The sequence below is a fragment of the Polyergus mexicanus genome, unplaced genomic scaffold, assembly GCF_030449975.1.
Source record: "Polyergus mexicanus isolate NDT 795.1 unplaced genomic scaffold, iyPolMexi1.0 SCAF_20, whole genome shotgun sequence".
Classification (NCBI taxonomy): Eukaryota; Metazoa; Arthropoda; class Insecta; order Hymenoptera; family Formicidae; genus Polyergus; species Polyergus mexicanus.
Window position 1 is genome coordinate 469,217 of NW_027223340.1, and position 23,652 is coordinate 492,868.

At 38.8% G+C, this 23,652-nt stretch overlaps 1 protein-coding gene across 4 annotated transcripts in view; it reads left to right on the forward strand.

Moving 5' to 3' along the window:
* The window catches only part of LOC138941845 (Krueppel-like factor 6), a 331,103-nt gene that overhangs the window by 32,823 nt on the left and 274,628 nt on the right, over positions 1-23,652 (forward strand). The window contains exons 1-2 of one of the 4 annotated variants that reach the window (XM_070311738.1): positions 4,197-4,348; positions 4,903-5,277. The exons of the other annotated variants lie outside the window; for them this stretch is intronic. The gene's annotated coding sequence lies outside the window, so the exon portion shown is untranslated. Of the gene's footprint in view, positions 1-4,196; positions 4,349-4,902; positions 5,278-23,652 lie in introns of those variants that run through there. 4 annotated transcript variants of the gene reach the window in all.

Consider the following 23,652-nt stretch of genomic DNA (forward strand, 5'->3'; position numbering starts at 1 on the left):
AGGAGAGGATACTCACGGTATATATATTACCCCCTCTACCCTTCGCGCGTCTCTTTCCGAGTGTGCGATTCACTCCACGAGAACGTGAATTCTCTCGTTCTCTGATATTTATATCTTATCGTATCGAACGCTAGAATCGCGCAATTCTTTCGATTTAAATTTTAATTTACGATTCCAAAGACTGAAAAATAGGGAATTTAAATTACTTTCCTATTGAGAAATTTCAACTCGCGTGTATTTTATTCTCATTCGAATTTTGTTCATTGAAGGATTTTAAAATGCGAGAGGGCGACTTAACACACACGTCACTTTTTCCAATGAATGTCACGAGACACGTGGCAAATATGATAATTATTATAGTCAAGTAATTCTGAAAGTAGCGCGAATGCATCGTCAATACAAATTGACAATTATATAAATAAATAAAATCATTGACAAATTGACTCACCGGTCCCTTTGCTTTCGCATTTGTACAAAGTTGTGATTAAGACCGGATTAACGGACGACGCACTTAAATAATCGTCCATTGTTCCATTCACCACTCCCGACGCTTATTCGCACGCAAAATTCACTTTCGATGGATGAAAAGATGCGAGAGATACGGAACGCGACCGTAATACGTTACGCGTTACGGAAAATTTAGGCTGGACGGATAGGTGGGGGGAGGGGAGGGGAGGGGAGGGGAATGTCGTCGAATATCTCTTCCAAGAACAGGAGCGAGCGAGTTTTTTGCGAGAAAAAAATCGTGCGCCAAAAAACCTTCGCGATACGAACAAGGATAAGATAACGAAGCTCGAGCGATACTTTTGCAATCTCGCGATTATTTTCTGGCGAAATTATACATATAATTGAAGAAGAATCATATATTTTAAAGGAATATTAAAATATATTGAAATACGAAACGTGTAAAAAACGCGACGCGAATGTCTTCATCAATTGTAAAATTTCTCATTTAGCTGTTGGTACTCGTGGTTTCTCGCGGCGATTTCAGAGACATTGATTAACGTTGACACGTCACCCTTAATTGGATTTCAGTAACATCCATAGTTTTAAAACTAACCAATCACCAATCAAGAATCGAATGACCGTGATTGGTCAATTTTACAACCATGAACTGTCGACTAACCGAACACATTTTTTTTTCTCTTAAATAAGAATATTTTATTAGGAATGTTCATATGTGGTGTGTGAGCTGCTTTTCAGATATATTCCTCCTTGAATCTTACGCATTCTATTCAACGATTATTCTCGTATGTATTATCGTTTCGCCATGAAAATTGATCGAGATTTTGTAATATAAGCTCTCTCTCTCTCTTTCTCTCCAGCCGCGCTTCTTTGTGTATATCTGAATGTTTACATCCATCTTTTTTGAACGCTTCTGTACCGAGACGTTCGGCGACGCGGTCCTCCCCTCTCCTCACCTACCACCCGTCGAGCCTAAATTTTCCGTAATCGTGTCAGTCCCTTCCCACAAGCGCGAGTCTCAAGACGAATTACGGTCGCGCTCCGTGTTTCTCGCGTCTTTTTATCCGTCGAAAGTGAGATCCGCGTACGAACGAGTATCGGGGGGGTCTTGTATCGAATAACAGGCGATTATCCGAGTATAATATATTAACCCGTGTAATCGTGATTAAGGCATCTTTCGATATATATATATATATATATATATATATATATATATATATATATATATATATATATATATATATACTCGCAAACGACAAGATTTTTCCCACGCATCTTTTATCTATCGAAAATGAATTTCGCATCCGAACGAATATTCGAAATATCCGAATCGAGAGTAATTTGTAGTTTTGATATATCGACTTTATAATACGATACAGCGATCGATGAATACATTATTTAACATATTTTTAGGCGCTGAAATAATTTACTCGCTGTCGTATATAATAATATTGCGTTGAAAATATAAGCGCGTCGCGTTCCACACGTTTCTGCTTTAATATTCTTTAATATTGTTTTCAAATGTAATCCTTTTTTCAGAGTTATATTCACAATTTCATAAATCGAGATCGCAAAAGAGCGTCGCTCGAGCTAGTTTGATTTATCTCGCGCAGGATTCTTCGCGTACGGTTTATTTCTTGGAAGAGACGCGCTCGCTCCTTTTCCTGGAACGGATATTCGACGACGCGTTCCCCCCTCCCCATCTACTACTACTCAACCTGCCTAAATTTTCCGTAACCGTTACAGTAACCGTCGTATCGCATTAGCGTGCGAGATTGAAATATTCTTTCCGTATTTCTCGCCTTTTTTTATCCATCACAAGTTTATCCCGTGTATAAAGTGGATGTCGTGAGTATCGGGAATGTCGATTAGAATCACGGAAAATCGTCTCCGTCCATTTATTAATACGCGATTATATGTTCTTTCATGTTTATAATCGGCATGGAAATAATTTTACCGCGTCATTGCATATGGCGGATTTTGGACTACGAGTGAAATAGTGATTATGAGAATAGTGATTATGCACGAGTGGACAAATTGATAGACTGTCTCGTCTCAATTTGAAGCGAAGGGAGCAACCGGAAACGGAAGGGATCTCGCGATGACCAGATGCGGAAAGAAGTGAGACATGCATTAATTTTACTATTTTATTAGCATTCGAAATCATCATTAATACGATTACATTTTATTTAACTCTGATCACTCTGTAATCTTAACATCCTTAACGCGTCATTTTTAGAGAATGAAAATTATCAAACATGTGCATTAACGAAATTAACAATATGCGTGTCAATTTATTTTTTAATTTATGGAAACGATGGTATTGAAAAATCGAGTTGTTTTTTGATTAATTATTTATGATCTGATAATCATATAAATATTTAGAATTAAAACTGACCATATTATTTTTGCCTTGATTATTTCTGTTATTCGTCATTAATGATTACTGATGATTTCATAATTATAATCGTTGAGCGCATTAATTTTACTATTTTATTAGCATTCGAACTCGATCATTAATACGATTACATTTTATTTAACTCTGATGACTCTGTAATCTTAACATCCTTAACGCGTCATTTTTAGAGAATGAAAATTATCAAACATGTGCATTAACGAAATTAACAATATGCATGTCAATTTATTTTTTAATTTATGGAAACGATGGTATTGAAAAATCGAGTTGTTTTTGATTAATTATTTATAATCTAATAATCATATAAATATTTAGAATTAAAACTGACCATATTATTTTTGCCTTGATGATTTCTATTATTCGTCATTGATGATTACTGATGATTTCATAATTATAATCGTTGAGCGCATTAATTTTACTATTTTATTAGCATTCGAAATCATCATTAATACGATTACATTTTATTTAACTCTGATCACTCTGTAATCTTAACATATATCTTTAACGCGTCATTCTTAAAAAATGAAAATTATCCAACATGTACATTAACAAAATTAAGAATACGCAACAAATTCTAGTGTATTTTATTTTTTGATTCGAGCTTTATATATATTTTTTTCACTATGGGAGGGGGCTGGCTTAATGTCAAGCTAGCACCCCCCACTTTGAATGTAAATTCCTGCTAAACGGTTTGAGCAACAAAATTCGGATTACGGCAACTAATTAGTACATAATTAGCACTAAATTATTTTATGTATTTGACTTAATTTGGCGTTGGTGGGGGGGCTAACTTAATATGGGTCATTTAGCTGTTGGTACTCGTGGTTTCTCGCGGCATTTCAGAGACATTGATTAACGTTGACACGTCACCCTTAATTGGATTTCAGTAACATCCATAGTTTTAAAACTAACCAATCACCAATCAAGAATCGAATGACCGTGATTGGTCAATTTTACAACCATGAACTGTCGACTAACCGAACACATTTTTTTTTCTCTTAAATAAGAATATTTTATTAGGAATGTTCATATGTGGTGTGTGAGCTGCTTTTCAGATATATTCCTCCTTGAATCTTACGCATTCTATTCAACGATTATTCTCGTATGTATTATCGTTTCGCCATGAAAATTGATCGAGATTTTGTAATATAAGCTCTCTCTCTCTCTCTTTCTCTCGAGCCGCGCTTCTTTGTTTATATCTGAATGTTTACATCCAACTTTTTTGAACGCTTCTGTACCGAGACGTTCGGCGACGCGGTCCTCCCCTCCCCTCCCCTCCCCTCACGTACCACCCGTTCAGCCTAAATTTTCCGTAATCGTGTCAGTCCCTTCCCACAAGCGCGAGTGTCAAGACGAATTACGGTCGCGCTCCGTGTTTCTCGCATCTTTTTATCCGTCGAAAGTGAGATCCGCGTACGAACGAGTGTCGGGGGGGTCTTGTATCGAATAACAGGCGATTATCCGAGTGTAATATATTAACCCGTGTAATCGTGATTAAGGCATCGTTCGATATATATATACTCGCAAACGACAAGATTTTTCCCACGCATCTTTTATCTATCGAAAATGAATTTCGCATCCGAACGAATATTCGAAATATCCGAATCGAGAGTAATTTGTAGTTTTGATATATCGACTTTATAATACGATACAACGATCGATGAATGCATTATTTAACATATTTTTAGGCGCTGAAGTAATTTACTCGCTGTCGTATATAATAATATTGCATTGAAAATATAAGCGCGTCGCGTTCCACACGTTTCTGCTTTAATATTCTTTAATATTGTTTTCGAATGTAATCCTTTTTTCAGAGTTATATTCACAATTTCATAAATCGAGATCGCAAAAGAGCGTCGCTCGAGCTAGTTTGTTTTATCTCGCGCAGGATTTTTCGCGTACGGTTTATTTCTTGGAAGAGACGCGCTCGCTCCTTTTCCTGGAACGGATATTCGACGACGCGTTCCCCCCTCCCCATCTACTACTACTCAACCTGCCTAAATTTTCCGTAACCGTTACAGTAACCGTCGTATCGCATTAGCGTGCGAGATTGAAATATTCTTTCCGTATTTCTCGCCTTTTTTTATCCATCACAAGTTTATCCCGTGTATAAAGTGGATGTCGTGAGTATCGGGAATGTCGATTAGAATCACGGAAAATCGTCTCCGTCCATTTATTAATACGCGATTATATGTTCTTTCATGTTTATAATCGGCATGGAAATAATTTTACCGCGTCATTGCATATGGCGGATTTTGGACTACGAGTGAAATAGTGATTATGAGAATAGTGATTATGCACGAGTGGACAAATTGATAGACTGTCTCGTCTCAATTTGAAGCGAAGGGAGCAACCGGAAACGGAAGGGATCTCGCGATGACCAGATGCGGAAAGAAGTGAGACATGCATTAATTTTACTATTTTATTAGCATTCGAAATCATCATTAATACGATTACATTTTATTTAACTCTGATCACTCTGTAATCTTAACATCCTTAACGCGTCATTTTTAGAGAATGAAAATTATCAAACATGTGCATTAACAAAATTAACAATATGCGTGTCAATTTATTTTTTAATTTATGGAAACGATGGTATTGAAAAATCGAGTTGTTTTTGATTAATTATTTATAATCTAATAATCATATAAATATTTAGAATTAAAACTGACCATATTATTTTTGCCTTGATGATTTCTATTATTCGTCATTGATGATTACTGATGATTTCATAATTATAATCGTTGAGCGCATTAATTTTACTATTTTATTAGCATTCGAAATCATCATTAATACGATTACATTTTATTTAACTCTGATCACTCTGTAATCTTAACATCCTTAACGCGTCATTTTTAGAGAATGAAAATTATCAAACATGTGCATTAACAAAATTAACAATATGCGTGTCAATTTATTTTTTAATTTATGGAAACGATGGTATTGAAAAATCGAGTTGTTTTTGATTAATTATTTATAATCTAATAATCATATAAATATTTAGAATTAAAACTGACCATATTATTTTTGCCTTGATTGTTTCTGTTATTCGTCATTAATGATTACTGATGATTTCATAATTATAATCGTTGAGCGCATTAATTTTACTATTTTATTAGCATTCGAACTCGATCATTAATACGATTACATTTTATTTAACTCTGATCACTCTGTAATCTTAACATCCTTAACGCGTCATTTTTAGAGAATGAAAATTATCAAACATGTGCATTAACAAAATTAACAATATGCGTGTCAATTTATTTTTTAATTTACGGAAACGATGGTATTGAAAAATCGAGTTGTTTTTGATTAATTATTTATAATCTAATAATCATATAAATATTTAGAATTAAAACTGACCATATTATTTTTGCCTTGATTGTTTCTGTTATTCGTCATTAATGATTACTGATGATTTCATAATTATAATCGTTGAGCGCATTAATTTTACTATTTTATATATGTATATTTATATATTATTGTAATATTTTTTATTATAGTAATATATATATATATATATATATATATCGATTTTACATATTTGATATATTATTTTACTTTAAGCTTCGTGTCCATTTATTTACTGAGAAAAATCAAAGAAGAAAGAAAGAAAATATACAAAGCGAATAAAATTTCATCTTAAACTCACATCGTTCAAGTAATATGATTATATTTCATCTCAATGTCATCTTTTTAGCGCTGATATTTCTCTATATTATTAATGAAAGAAAAGAAATATCGTTAATAAGATAAGTAAATTTATCTGAAATTATTAGAAATTACATATCGAGAACTACAGTTCTATCAATGTTATCGTTGTCAAGACGAGAAAGTGTGCCGTAACCGGAAAGTACCGTAACGTATCGACGTAGTCGTCAATCGTTAGCGATCGTTACGTGAGACGTGTACAAATAGACACGCGCTATACGCGTCTACCATATACACGATCGATGCAACGTCATTCTTTGACGAAGGTGCGCGGGTATATGACGTAACTTTGATAACGTTTTCTTCTAACGAGTGTTGAATGCCCTCGACGAATACCCTCTTTCTCATTGTTATTTCCGCGTCGTATCGTCGCGTTGTTCTCGAATCACGAGCGGGCGCTCCTACTACTATCACCTCCGAATTCTTGAAACCAGCCATCATTCCCATCTTGATCTTTATCAAGTTGTGTTGGTCGACGATACGTGAAATAGCGCTAGTCGGAGAGAATCGGACGAGACGACGATCTCATTTCCGTCGGGGAAGCGCCGATTGCGCCAAAGAGGAACGTAACTCGCCGGTATCTGTATCTCTCCGCCCTTGGATCCGCGTTGCTCGAGATTTTTCGCTGCCCGAAGAGCAATGAGCGGAAAACGATAGAGTGTGAGAGATAAAACGTTCCCTTCCTTTCTCCGTCTCCTCTTTTTTTTTTTCTTTCGATTCTTCCTCCTTTCGCGAACCTGTCTTGCCATCGCTCTTCTAAAAACAGCTAAAACCTCGTAAATCGAGGGTGAACCAGTTATCGAGCGGGAAGTAACGGAAGCGCGTTAGTTACGTCAGCGAGATTGGGTAACGTTGGGCGGAGTAGCTCATCTCTGACGCGCGGGTAAGGATGGTAGATACTTTCCATTTTCGTTCTATTTTTGGTACATCGACGTATCTCTCTGATGTGTTCGGTTCGTTAAGGGAGAAGTGAAATTGTCGATGTTGCGGATTATCAACGATGTAACGTGTACGCGAATGTGCTCGATTGACAAAAGTAGAGATGAGTAAGGCGAAACTATTATCGACGAATATCGCGTCACACGTGGCAGCAGCTGTCATCGCGAGATCCTATATCGCGCAACGTATCTCGAGAGAGTTAGGCTAAGACCTTGATCGCGTCGAGTTGGCGAGGGCTAAGCGAAGGTCGGCGAATCTTAGGAGCGAGGTCGACGAGAACCGCGTTACTTTGATGGATGACCCGGGGCTTTCCAACTATTTTGCCTTCGGGCAAAAACCACCGTTATGGATCGAGTCTGAAGACGGCGCGGGGGATAAGTTGAGAGCAGCCGTCGATGGCGGGATAGGCGGGGGGACGGAGGCGGAAGCGGCAGCGGTCGGAGGTGAGAGTTGGACGAGCGATCGCGAGAAATTCTCGAGGAGAAGCCGAGACGCGCTATCGATTTTCCTCTCCATCGCGGCGCGAGCTCGTTCATCGGAGGCGGCGCACTCTCATCGTGCTTCGATTCGTGAAATTTTCCTTTCCTCGTCGGTTCCAGTCACGAACTGTGAGCGACGGTTGGCGCATCCAGCGGAAGATACGAAACGAAATTCTAGCGCATTATCCATTTCGATCACTTCCGCCGTTCTTTGGTCAAGGTAAAAAGGGTGCCGACGTAGAAAAATTAGAATGTTCCCATTTTCCAATTTACTTTTGCCGATACATAACTTTATCGTAAATAATCCTTACAATATATAAAAAAAACTTCTCGCTTCTTTCAGTAATTAACTCCCTTGACAAATCATTATTTGCGATTCGTAAGTAACGCGAGTTTGGTTCAAATTTAATCGCATTTTGACAATTTTCTGGCTATAATTAAATTTTATAAAAATTTTCATAAAAAGCAAACTTTTTTTGGATGAAAATGAATAATATTTATGATGTCGAGAATTTCTTGCCTCTCGACTGTACACGGGGCGCATTCGATATCATAAACATGTCGATAAGATTTACTATAAAAGTCCCGAGCCGGATGAAAGAGTTGGCTTTTATCTAAACGTTTCCAGACACCGGTAGCACCAAGTTTCGTCGATACACTATTCAAACACGACGGATAAAAAAAAAAAAAAAAAAAAATATTGAAAAGTTACGACACCATCAGGAGTCGGCGCGAAACGCCGTGAGGATATATCCGCGGCGCGGTTCTTCCAGGGTTCTTCGACGTATACTACGATATAACACGAGCTTAAAATACTCTCGCACGCGTTTCATTCCTTATCTCCGGTTCCACGGAACGTAGTAAAAAGGTATTGTCGGAGTGACATTTCGAGCAGTGATACTACGCGCTATATTACGCGTTGATAAACGTGATAATACTCATTATCGATGTCTCGCGATGGCGAATGTATGACATACTACGATTATGATGGCTTTTACCGCGAGACACGGATGGTATCTCGGCGAGATATCCATTATCTCGATGAGACTTTAGCTTCGTATTAGAGGAAGGAAGTAGCTTTATAACTGTATTCTTGGAATATATACGCGTTAGCGGAGAACGCTTGCAAATTCGACATATTATGTACATGCTTCCGAGATAATCCGGGGGAACCGCATCGCTCGTAAAATATAAACACGAAGCTAATGCACGACGGCAAAATTTTGTTAAATAACAAAAACAAGGGCGAAAAAAATTCCAGCAAAATGAGATATATCCGAGGCTCGAGGAGGATGTTTTAAATATCTGATGCGATATGGGGTATCTTCCTGTGCGAGTAATGCACCGATGTCATGCATATCCGGGCGCGATCTGCAAAAAATATCGTGTATTTATAATTCCTCGCTTAAGCGAGATTGTCGCGAGAGGGAAAAGCTTCGTTTCCAAGCACTCGCTCTTCTCGCGTATCTCATTCTTTTCTGTCTTTGTCACTTGCCCTTTGTCGCGCACCTTCTTCGTTTTCTTCACCTTTTTCACGACGAGCTCCGCTCATTGTACGTTTGTTTCTTCCTCGAGCCCTCCGGTGTCATAATACGGTATTCCCCGCGCGTGGACTTCCAGGACCCCTAATGGAGTTTGCGTGTAAGAGTGAGACAGGCTCGCGAGGGGCTGGAAACGAAGAGGGAGGGATCCGAGGGTGAAACGACGGTGGAAAGCAATCCACCCTTTTCTTCCTATTTGCATCCTTTTCTCGCTCACGTTGCTGCCGGTTGCTATACGGTAGGGTGTATAAAAACGTTACGAGCGCGCTAATTTTATTTTCCGTTAGCGGGACAGCGTCGATAATAGGAGATATCTCGCGTTCTCTTTCCCGTCTCTGTAGTTTGCTACAATAAATACACGCGGCTCGACGGCCGAATCGAATGGCGCGTCTCCAGGGAACGCAAACAAGCGCGCGTACTATAATCGGATGGATTAGAGAGGAGAGAGTGCCGGGAGAGGTTACGGAGGTGATGCGGTGACGTCGATATTAACACCTTCGAGGGAACAAAACGCATTATTCGCGAACGTCGGCTTCAGGATATACAGAGAGAGAATTAAGAATGGCATTGGGAGAAACGAAGGAAGGGCGAGAGTAAGAAGCATCATCGGGCGGAGAACGCGACACCTTCGCCACCTCGTCTTCTTCGTCGCGCCTTCGTTCCCTCCATCCGCTCTCTTTTGTTCGTTCGGAGGCTGAAACGTGCGCAAAGTAAATGTATCGGGCAGTGTCTGTGAAAGGTACGACAGTTTTCTTTTCGAACGTCGCGTACGTGACGTACCTTTTTGACAAGGGCGACGGGTTCGCTTCCTCGAGGGAAATAGAAACTCTCGATCCGCTGAGTCTTCAGTCTGACGGCTACTTGCACGGCGATTGTATATTTTATTTTTTTTCTAATTTAATTAATTATGAAAAAATTATTTCATATTTTTTATTTAACTCTCTCTCTCTCTCCCTTTTTCTTTCCGACGTCTTTAAATATTTTCTTACATATAAGCCGTGTATGTCGCTTATTATTAAATCAGTAGCTTACTTTAACTTAACGATCTAATATTCAGAATTTCTTAGAAGCGCGATATTTTTAAGTTTGCAAAATTCAATGAACGACGATCGCAAGGACACAAAGACCGAGTTCTACAGAATGAAAATAAGATAGCTTCAAATTGGGGTTGACTTGTTCGACTTGTTTTTCCGTTCGCTGCTAATGCCGCGGTCGTCTTCTCCTCGCGAATTTTCCTCGCTCTACATCGTCCGTAAGAAAGATCTCTCCAAGTGTTATTTTCGCCGGCCTCTCGGTTGCCGGCTCCTCCACCTTACGTCGGTATTTTTATGAGTAGAGTGCCTGCTCTTCCGAACCTCTTGGCTCGCTTCTACTGCTCGTAATAGCGCGCGGCTGGGTATTCGCGAGGGTTTCACAGCGGTACGTACGAGGCTCCCTTTAGCACTCGTTCTGAATTATGGTGGTCCATCTTCCGCTTTCCCTTCCCTTCCCATCCTCTCTGCCTGGTCCCCTCCAACGTTTATACGTGCCCACGCTGTCGTCAGCGAGCCGCGGAAAAGCACGACGAAAGTGGCTGTTCCGTCAGAGTTATACCGGCTTAGCGTGCAAGTACGGCCCGTGGGTGCATTACGACAGACAGAAATTCAAGGCTCGCTATATGCGCCGCGATGGCGGAGAGAATTCAGTTGGCGTTGCTGTTCCTCGGGGATATATCTAGCCAACGCTATCCGATTCGGCCTCCTGCACATGGAACGATCGAGTATATCGATTCTCCGTGTTAATTTAAATTCTCCTCTTGCAGAATAAGATATGTTTCATTTTCATTAGATTACATTACGTACATATTCGTGTTTCATATGTACGTAAACGTAGCGCACTTTTTTCACTCGCCACTCATAAATCCACATGTGCTTTATCAACGCTTATCGCTACTTATCGCGATAAATAAATAAAATGAATTATCAAGACAGAGTTAAAAAAATAAGAAAGCTGCAAGATATTTGTTTGAGGCAAAGCCGTACGTTTACATGGATTTCATTCGCATGGAAAACGAGAAATCGAGAGTTCCGGAAAAAAATGTATGTTTCGAACGCGGTAATCGTGATAGATACCGGTCGATTAGATTATTCGACTTTCTTTGCTCTTATCTTAAGGCCGAGTACACTTCCGTTTTTTAGAATCGACGTTTTAGAATTGCTTCAGTATTTATACGAGATTACTTTCTTCTCTTTATCCGCTCTCGATCCTGCGTTAGTCGACAATTCTTGGCAGCGAAGAGTATAGACTTATATAAATGACATTCGAGATATTACAATATACTCGATGTCTCAGAATCCAAGTATTTCGAAAAGTTGAAACAATATTTTTATATTTTGCATGTTTCTATTTTTTATTGTACGATACATTTTCATAATTACGTTATATTCCGAAAATTATTAGCGGTTTTCCGTTTTCAAGCGCTCGAGTAAATACCATCTAATCCGACGTCCGCGCGGGTATCGCTTATAATTAAAAACCCCCCTTGGTGATGACGCGTTAGGCTCGAATACGAGCCGCGCATTCGGACCCTCGCGATTTAAACTAATCCACTCGTAACTCGGCGTTGGATATTCCGAGCACGGGCTTGTCGCCGAATTAGTTGCAGGTAAAATCGGGATGGTGCGGTGATTGGTCATTTACCCGGGGGGGGGGGGGGGCTAGCTTGTCCGAAGGGTTGCTTCGGCGAAGGAATGAATCGGGGAATTTCCGTTATACGTTTATAACTTGACACGCGCAAATGTTACTTATCAATTACATCTCGTAATTTACATGTTTACCGTTCTTCTTCACTCTTACTTCTTCGCGAATACAGCAAATACGATAGATTATCAATGATGTTTACGTAAGTAAATATCGTGTGTGATTCGTGTCAACCTTTCATCTCCGCGATTCCGTTATCTACAGAGAGAGAAAAATTCTCGTATGCTGAATCGATAGCTTGTATGTTGACTAAGTGCTTGATTGCAAAAAGAAAAAGCGGAAATATACATACCGAGTACATATCGAGTATAAATCTTTTTGAGCTTGTTTTTTTTTCTTTTTTTTTAAAATCTCATCAATTTTTATTAATGCAAGATTTCCGTTCAAAGAATAATTATGATAAAATAGATTCGATAACGCAGTTATATTAAATTATATTACATGAAAATTTATTTAAACGCAAATTTATCTTAAACGATGTAACGATCATGGCAAAACAGAACCAAGACGATTACTTCCTGAACAAGACTGCGATAGATGCGCTTATTGTATTTGTACCAAAATGCGGGAACATCCGCTTTAAGTCTAGACTACAGACATACTGATAATGCACGACATGGTTCTAGGCAAACGATAATTTTATACTAAAATAATCTGCATATTTACTACACGTTCTGCGCGTATATCAAAATAGATTGAATTCATTCATCAACGTATTGCTCGGACAATCTAGACACAACTTTGTAATAATTGAAATTAATGGATTGCTTACACGAAGAATTTTTTTTACATGGAACAAAATATAGAGTGATAGATACAGTAGATATATGAGGGAGAAAAGATTTTTATGTGAAATATTATTCCGCTTTTATTTCATCGAATTGCATTTATGAAGGGTTTAACAATTTGTTCTCATTGGTTAGAGATGAGATACAAAAACAATTGTGAAAGAAACACACGATAGACGATATTTACGACGTATTATAAATATCGGTATACTTTCTTCGATTGGCGGCGATAATCGAATCTTTTTATCGCTGATAAGAGATAGTTGTATATAGCTTGCGTAAGAAAATATTTATTTTGTACGTTGATTATACTCTGATAGTAAGTCACATGTCGGCAACTTAATTTTCGTACTTGTATAATCATTATTGACGGTAAAATATATTAATTTATGAAATATTTGAATAATAGAAAAATATTTACATATAATAATCGACAAATCTTTAATTTATAATATTGATGGGGATTTCAAATATTTTCCAAATTTTTTTTTGTAATCTTAGATATGTTACAATGAGCCAAAACCATTACAAAATTTCTACTAGAAAATATTCATTAAGATGTGAAAAATTAACTATTACAAAGTTCTCCGCGTCAGTCGGACCGACTCTAGAAATATCTCTACGTCTTGCACTCAAGGCCAGATAGAGATCGTGAGAAGCATTTCGCGTAATTCTACATAAAAATCGGGACGCGACCGCTGCAATTACGAGCTGCATTGCTCGCATAGTCCCGGCTTCTCTAATCCCGCTATCAAGAGAGAGAGAGAGAGTGAGTCGTGAAGATAATATCGTTTCATTAAAGAGCCGCAATACAAATATAGATACGACGAGTGGCGGAGAACGGCCAGTCACGTACCCGTTACGGGACTGAGAACTTCGATTCCTGAAAAGCCGAACGAGAGATAGCTTGTTCAGTGATAATTGTATCGTCATTGCGATATGTTCGCACTATAATGATACGACGATATCATTATCGAGTAGCAAAGTTTAGAGAAAAATTAAATATTTCTTACAATTAAGCATTTACAAAATCGTAAATCAAGGGCAGTTCGTTTAAATTGTCATGAAACAAATAATCAAATAATCTAGAAAAAAAAATTAGATTTAAAAGATATAAATAATTTAAGTAATCTGCTTATTCACAAAGAAATAAGCATGTTTATTCAGATTATTTATTTGAAGTTTATAGAATTTTGTCCCTTCTTCTTCTTCTTCTTCTTCTTCTTTTTTTTTTATAGAAAGTTTGTCCTTTTTCTCTTTTAGAATTTACTTTCCTTATATAGGTATATATATATATATATTGTAGTGTTTAGCTGGTTGCGTCAGTAATGACATCTTTATTTTATTTTGACTTTTGATACATGGCAAAGCTACTCGTAGAGTAGCTTCGTTTTTCTCGCTGGAAACTCTATGTTATATCACAATGATCTCAAGTATAAGGTGTAAAGAATTCGATCCTCTCTATCATTGACTATTCCTCGTTTCTCCGCTTTCGAAGCCTCGGTCGAACATCGTCATCGAAATGAAAAGACAGCTTATGTAAATTACAATCGTTACGATTCCGTGGAGATGGCGAGCTCTGGAGGACGCGTTTCTCGTTCTAGTTCCCGCTCATGTCGGATCGTAAACGTGGTGCACGGGTGACGAGTGTCGAATGAAAAAAAGACAAAAGAGAAAAAGAGAGAGAACGAGATTGGAGGATGAGAAGAGATGATGGGATGGGATGAGAGGACGGGAAAAAGGAAACCGAGAGTGGAATTGCTTTTCCTTCTTCGCACCAAGTGTCATTTTCTTTTCGTCATCTACTTACTTTTTCTATCTTTTTCCCGTACATCGGGTTAGTTATCTCTATGCATGCCGTATGCCGTATGTTATGGATATACATACGGCAATATACGTAAAAATATATCGTTATGAAATTGTAAACGTACTCGTGTATTTCTTTCTCTCTCTTTTTCTTAAAATACTTTTATTAACAAAGTATTAATTTTCTGTGTTCTCTCATTGTTATTATTACTTTTAATTAATTTCACATAGTATTCTTTTCACCATTATATTTATCTAGTTGGAATCGCGTCTCTGAATCATTACCTTTACTTTAATTTACATACGAAGAATATTGAACGAACGAATCCCTCGAGTGTTTCGTTTTCTATTCGCGCCATCCATCAATTCATTTCACCGTTGATGGTTTCTTCTTTTTCGTTCTTTCGTGACACTCTTCCTCACAGCAATGGCAAAAGTAAAACCGACAATACATTCGCGGCAGAGTGATTAGCGGCACGATGGTGGCAATGGCGGATCGAGAGAAATGGAGGGAAATGTAGGGGGTGGTTCGAGGTTGAAGAGGTTGCCCCTGAACGTTATTTAACCATCCAAGAGGCACTGTATAAACAAAAAGGAGAGAAGGAGATCCCGGAAAGGCGGGAAAAGTGGCAGGGTGGGATTTTCACCTACAAGTCTACTGTGTATGTAGATGTGTATATATGAGGGTGCATTGTGTATATATATATACATCTACATACAGCGCAATCCCAGCTAGTTACATCAAAGGCGTCGCGGAAAAGCTGCAAATGTATGAAAGAATGAATTAAAAATCTTCGCTGTAGTAGAATAAAAGAGGGGGTTGCCGCGGAAAAGCTCTGGAGGACGTTGAAGGACCTCGAAACGAAAACATTTCACTCTCAAAGCGTCTCCACCACTCCGGATGCACGTAGAGTCCCTCTTGAGTTTCACCCTTATTTTTCGCATAACCCCTTTTTGAGCGTGTATTTTTGTTCACCAGGCCGCGTAAGTAAAGTCCGATTGATAAGTCATTAATCTAATTTCCGCAGGATAGCGACACACATATATATGTGTAGCTTTATTTTATTCTCAAGAAAAATATATGTTGGCATACTTGTTAATAATAATTTATTTTTTTGTATAAATATGTTTTGCATATTATCGTATTTCATGTTATATATATATATATAATTTATTATAAATTGAGTAAATGAGAATAAATTAGATTTTTTTATTTTTTATAACATAAAATACAGTAACAGTAATTATATATTCCATCATAGAATTTATAATTAATCGACAAAGTACAGCGCAAATTTGAGCGTGTTAAAAAATTTTGTATCGAAAATTAATATATATATATATATATATATATATACAATATATATTAATATTATAATATTTCTGATCTTTTTCTTCATAATTGCAATATCAATTAAGTGTTATAATTTATGAAAGTACATACAATCTTTGCTGTGCCTTTCTCGCTTGCTTTTCATTTAAAATTAATGAGTCGCTTATGCTTACGAATTTAATTATTAAATTGATAAGACTCTGTTTTAAACTCGACCAACTCGTCGCAGCGAGTTTTTTTGTTTCGCTCTGGCAAGCAACGTGGCGAGCGATATTGCCGGCTTGATTCGACGAGACGCGGGCGTTTGTTTTATTCTCATTACCAGAAGTGGCGTTGAAGAGATGAAAAGCGAGCGGAAGTGAAAAAGAGGAGCGACTCGAAATTGGCGCAATTACGACTTTAAACGACTCTCGCCGTGTCCGCCTTTCGTCCTACTCCGTGCATCTCGTAGCCCCTTTCTTGGGGAAGGGAAGAAGAGAGCGCGCGCAAAAAGCCTCCTTGTCTCTATTCGCGTCGCCAAAGTTGCCGAGGTTTACTACTGAGACGTAGCTTTAAACTTATATCCGATCTGGATACGGCTCTCGCACGCATACACGATACACAAGTTGCGAATCGCGTATATGTGTGCCTAGCACACATTTAAATACATATATACGACGCTAAAAGCGACAATGTCAAATTGAATCGGTGGAAAAGTTTATCCTTAAACGAAGCGGAAACTTTTGTCAAGACTCAAAGTAACTTCCGTCTCGCATCCTATCTCTGCGTAAATCTGTGTTTATACATGAAAGAAGGAGCCAATATTATATCCAAAGGAGCGTCGTAAACGCGATTGCTCTTTTTCTCTGCTACGGTTTTCCCTTTTTTTTTTTTTTTTACTCTTTCAAATTCCCGGGGACTATATCCGGGGAGATTCTACGCGATTCGTTGCTCACCGACCGTGACACGAGTCACGATACGTCGTTAATCTTTGACGCTGCGGTTCCCAGGCGGAACCGGAAGTCGATGGCCCGACGATGTCACCGCCGGTCGTCATCGTATGCCACCGCGCAATCTTTGAAATTGCAAGACGAACGACGGGCACCGGCTCTACGACGGATAAAACTGATCGGTCGGTCCGTGGGACATCGCGTCAGCTGTTCTCCGATCGTAGTTGATTTGACACGTAACTTTCATATATATACGTACGTACATCGGTTATGTAGCTGGCTACGTATCTGTCTGTTGGAAATGCGATACGCGAGTGCATCGGCCCGTATGTATCGTACATACAGGCTGTATGTGCGCGGAAAGATATTCGGGGATCTGGAAATACTTTCTCGCATGCGGTGGACGCGCGAAATGGAAAAAGATGCCGTACGTCAAGTTATTTTTCCTACGCTTTTCCGCTCTCTCGTAAAGCTGCATTGTAACGCGCTCATTGTACGAATAAATTTTACACATTATAAGAAATAGAATCTAAACTTTCTATATATAATTTTATTACAACAAATTAACGCACGCATCTGTCAATATATATTTTTATATAGATGAGAAATATGTAGATAAATATTGAATTAATAATTAATAGAAAGATTAATAACTATCATAAATCGTTATTGTTTAAAGTTAAGCGCGCCAACAATTCATCGATTACGGATTAGATAAATGCAAATTGTCCGATACGGAAAGATTTGATACCTCGGATATCGCGAGGGACGATGAACGCGCGATTCGTAAATTGAAAATTGCGAATGGATGAATCGTGTGCGGGGGGATGCGCGAGACGGCCGGCAAAACTTTCGCGGTTTGCACGCGAGGGCGACGCACCCTCCTGACGCGCTCGCGGGAAAGCGTATACGCCGTGGCACATATGTACACTCGTAGGTAACGTCACGTATCTATCCCGCGTATTTACCTATCGCATCGATGCGAGACGCGGAAGAACTTTTATCCCCTACCCTCCTCCTCTCTCTTCTCCCTGTCGGTTCGACTCGACTCGGAATCGTTGGCGATCGTCGATCTCTCTCCTCGTTTTTCATCGGTTCCAGTCAATAAAGCTCTCGTGGCTCTTGTTTTGCCTTCGGCTGACCACGCTGGCGCGGTTCCGTTCTTCCGTTCCGCAACTATCCGCGTCGTTTTTCGCCGTCCCTCCGCTTGCGCTTCCCTCCCTTTTATTCTCGCTCCGGTTGATCCGCCGCGCCGTCAGAGGATGCGCGATCCTCCGGCGGCATGCCCCGGCGAAAATAATGCGAGAAAAGCCTTTGTGGCTTTTGTAAAAAGGAAGGATTTTCCTCGACTTCCGAAACTTTATCGGGGCGTCTGCCACGCGCAAGAACAACTAGACTGGCGGAACAATCGAATCGATTTTGTATATTTCTACTTTTCGACAACGGACATCGCGACTTGACGTTTGTGGAAGATGTTTCATAAATATCGGCGAGATTTTTTTTCGAATCGAATACAGATAACGCATTGCCGATATTTTCCTATTTTCTCGTTTTAAATACATCTTCCAGATATATATTATTTCTACATTAGGGGGGGGGGAGGGGGGGGGGTTGAAAATATTATGTCGCAATTTGTGCCTTTATAACGTCTAGTTTTCTTTTATCAAAATTTCGTACAAGATATGGCCCTCTATTTCTGTTCGAAGACAGATTCATCGCCAAGTGTCGTTTGGTGTCCACGTGAAATTCCAGAGAGATCGTGTTTTCGCGTCGTGAGCAGGAAGAACGGCATGTACGGATACTCGTACCGGATTCACGGTCGGTGCTTCCGATACAAAGGGCTCTTCCCTTCCTCCCCTTTCCCTTCTTCACTTGTCGCACGAAGAACCACAGTGTCCAACCCCGGTATCCTCGTTCTTTCGTCCCGTGGCTCCGGTTTACCCTGAAAGAGGCGAAAGCCCGCACCAAAAAGTTGCGCGCCGGTCCTTGCGACGCGGATATCGGGCGCCCCCACGTTTCTGCGCACACGTTTATAACAAAATTCGCAGGAAACTGTTGAAAAGGAACGAAGGGAGAAAAGGGGTGGGCAAAAGAAATAATAGTTGATCCGCTGGCAAGAAACGTATGTTGGCGGATCTACGCTACAATATTTCTTCGTTTCGTATGTATTATTTACAGATTAGATTACTTTCGCTCCTTTTGCATTTTATTCACGTTCGAGAGATTTAATTTGCTATTCGTGTAATTCCGATTTTAATAAAAGAGCCGATATAATTCCGATGTTATACGGGAGGGCTTACATTTAATTGGAATAAGGGATAATTGTGGAAGGGTTTCTAAAAAATATTATATTTCTACACTTTCTTCATTTTTCCGCAAGTTATGAAAAATCTCATCGCCGACTCTCATAATCGACTTTCAATTTCCTTTCTCGATATTGTCTTTCCGAAAGAGAAATCAATAATTCGCTTGGGAATTCTGATTGTATCACGTAGACATGCTAATTAGACCATGTTAATCCATGTCGGATAACCAGTGTCGAATAACTATGAGGATGGTTACCGCTGAAACGAACGGCCGTCCGGGAAGTTACTACCTTCAACGGTCATGTCATAATTTATGTGGAGCGCGACCTTAACTGAATTAAACGGAAGTTGCTCAAGCAGCATTATTTTATTTCATTCTCTAATGATATAAAATTTATTTTTTAAGTTTCATTCACGTTTCCCGAATTTTGTTTTGTTTTCTTTTGTTTCGTTTTATTTCTTGGTTATCACCGTAATAATATTTTAAAAATAAAATCCATTCATTTAATTATTAAATAAATTTACCATGTTTATTAACCGTTATTGGCAACTAGTGATTTTTTATTACTGCGCAATAATTATTTTATTTATTCGACAATTTTATTTATCGTACGTTATTTAAATTTTTAGCAACAAAGAGACAGCTATATAGATAATATAACCTGATCTACCTTCTTGCTATCTACATAAGTACACAAGTTGTAACAGTGAGGGAAGGAGTCGTTCCTTCTTCTTTTCGATTTGTCTCGTGTCATTGCGGGAGTGCTGTCGCAATGACTGATCGGAGGGCTGACTTGTATCTTTTCCCGAATAGAGGAATGGAACACGACGGTGGTGCGTCGTGTCACCCTCGTCTCGGGTTTTACATTTATTCGTACAAGCGTCAGAGTAGAGCCGTAAGAAGTTGCGTAAGATCGCGCGAGTGATCGACTGGCTTCGGATCCTAGACAAGCGGTAATAAAATTGCTGTAGAAAACGGAAAGGTACGAATACATTTAACTTATTCTATTATTTTATTTTTTGTATCTCTTTCTTTTTTTTCTCTCTCTCTATCTTGTTTATTCACTTGCTTCAAGTCATTAATGTAGCTTATCTTGTCAATTGCTATTTGCTTCGAGTAATATTACGCGTTCAAGTTTTTTGACATAAAATAAAAATAACAATTATTCTATTAATTGTTTTGTATTATTTTTACATACTAACTAAAATTATACTTAATATGTATGCATGCTACGTAGCTAGTTGAAAGACGGCAAAAAAAAAAAATATCGATAAAAGTCAATTCGTTGCTATTATTAATTTTATAAGCGATATTAGATACGAAAAGCTCGAATCTTTTATGCGAAGAAATTTATTCGTTTAGTAGGATACATTAAACGCGGTGCACGGCGGTCATGTTTTATAAGATCTCGAGTGCAGGTCGCAGCAAACTTTTACGCACATATATAGAACGTGAATACGTCTCGAGATCCATTCCGTCTCCTTTTTAAGTTCCCCTTCATCAATATTAATCCGGTACGGTCCGAGATCCGCCGGTCGAGGGATCGGAAAGAGGGATCGTTCTAGATATGTCACCGAGGCGACACGATCGTCGCCTCCCCCACTCGTTCCCAACAGCGAAAAAAGAAAGGCGGGAGAGATCTCCCACGATCCTACCTGCCACGCTAAGGGATAAGGGAAGATTAAGCGAAACCTTAAGCGACCAAGTCGTTTTTAGCTTATACGGATTGGGAAGGGTGGGTGACCCAAGATTTCAGGGCGGACATTGGTCCGAGGTACAACGTAACCTGCGAGGGAGAAAAGGAATCCTCAAGAGCAAGGACACGCTTCTACGAGTGAGAAGAGAGGGATTGGACCTGCAGCGCGCGACCACGTGTATATATATATGTGTGTGTGTGTGCGTATGCGTCTGTGTTCCGTAAAATACGAGCATGCCAGAGTTAAGCCGGCTATAGATCGTGGAAAGCGGGGAGAGAGAAAGAGAGGCGGCGGCAGGCACGGGAGTGAAAGGACACGGAGGACTTGTGCAACCTCACCTTTTCAGGAGGAGAGCTACAAGAGTCTGCTCTTTCAACTCTGGAATCTTCTTACGTTCCGCCGATTCCGACTGTCTCTCTAGACACCCCTGTCTCTATCTATCTGTCTTGCACTCTTTTCTCCCACCTCGCGTCTACAGGAGAATCCGCGAGACTTCTTTGTGCAATTGCCTCTGCCATTGGAAATGCTCGCGTGGTACTTGAGATTGCAATATCGTTCGCCTGAAACGATACCTACGTTCTTCTCATCAATGATCGCTCTTTAATCTTCACCGATAAAAGTCTTCATTAATTGCCATCCTTATCGCAAGAAATCAAATTCAAATATATGGTGTAATTAAGTGTTAATTTATAGCTTTAATTCAATAACAAATTAGCGATAAATTAATACATAATTATACTATACATTTGATGTTTTGTGATGAAATTGATAAGTTAACGAATCAGGAATAAATCTGAATAAAAAAAGTATTGTTTGTGAGTAAAGATTAATTATTATCTAATAATTTTATATTGAACCGATAGAAATAAGATATAGTTATCGGAGTTTTAAATTAAATGTATAAAAGATATTTATAAAGATTACAAGTAAGAAAACATTACAACATGAGTAGTTTGATGATAATTACTACGGTTAACGTATACTTTGCTGCTTTCTGTTGCCAAGATGGGATATAGATTTAAAGATTTGCGTTTCAGTTTTGCATTTATTAATTTTTCCACTCGATTTAACGTATCTCGATCGCGTGTCGATTTTTTGCAAATCTCTTCTATTTGAAATGCTCATTTATGATAAGCATAAAATGCTCTTTATTCGTAACGCTAATTTATAAGTAATTATATAAAATTTTCTACTCGGCTTACGAAATACTTATCGCATGCTTTTCTCCTTAGGAAATTTGAGTCGAGCACAAAAGTTCAGACGTTTGTGCACGCGCACAGAGATACAGATTAATGTATCTCGCATAGTAATATGGATATGACTCCGAAATCCGAAACCGTCCATTAGCGAAAACGTGGTAGGAAGAAAACATCGCGCGATTCTGTTTTCACAGTCTCTCGGTCGTTATTCATTCGTCTCTTTTTCTCGTCCTCTTGGAAGCGTTTCCAAGCAATCATTTTCGCGACCGGACAGTTGGCCCTTATAAAAAATCCCTTCTCCTTATCTACTCATCGTAAAAATATGCGCACTCGCTCGCACTTGAACGACAAAGGATAATTTGCTCATTATATTAAGGGTTAACGTTGCGTGCGATTAGAATAGGAGTATTAAATTCTTATAAAGCTTTTACTACATATAATAATATTGTATATACTGTCGAATTTCTATGAAAATATTTATTAGTTTGTTAATGAATATCAAGTTTTTTTTTAAAATTTCGAATTTAATCCTTTCGACGTACAAGGAAATTTTTAATTTCAGACTAAAAGTTTTGTATTTTTATGCATCTTTTCTAATCTGTTAATTTACAGAAACACCAACTTATATTTTATTATATCGAAACATGTATGAGAAATTGATTACAAGTGATATCGTAAAACGAATAATGTATACAGCGAAATTGAATGTAATCTTTAATTTACAAACAGCGTGTTAGATTTTTATGTAATCCAAGTCTCATCGCTAAACGAAGATTTAATGGGAATATTTTTTTCGCAGTTATAAATATCCCATAAATAGGAACGTGCGACATACATACGAGAAATGCACGGTTCGTCGCTGTTATTATAAAATATCCATGCAGTTTCGGTCGCGGTTGAAGCGGCAACTACATAAATTCTGATTTCGTCTGAAATGCGGCATCGCACTTTTAGCGGCGCGCACGTGTCCCCGTTGCATTCACTTCGCGTTCGTCTCCCGGCGATGCACGCGCGAATGCACGGATGGATGTTGTGCGTCACGAATTCTCTCGTGCAGCCAACGCAACCCTTCGCGCTCCGTTGAAATGGATATTAATGCTCTTAGCGCGGGGAGAGAATGTGAGGCGAGGGAAAGGGGCATACTATCTAATTTTAAATCCCTTCTTATGCATGCGCGATGACCGCGATTCCATGAATGTTACAAATGCTTGCTAGAGCCCTACATGTTGTTGCATTTCATGAGTCGCAAAACGGTTGCGGCAGAATTAAAATCGACGTCGCGCGACCATGCGCGTTCTATCCG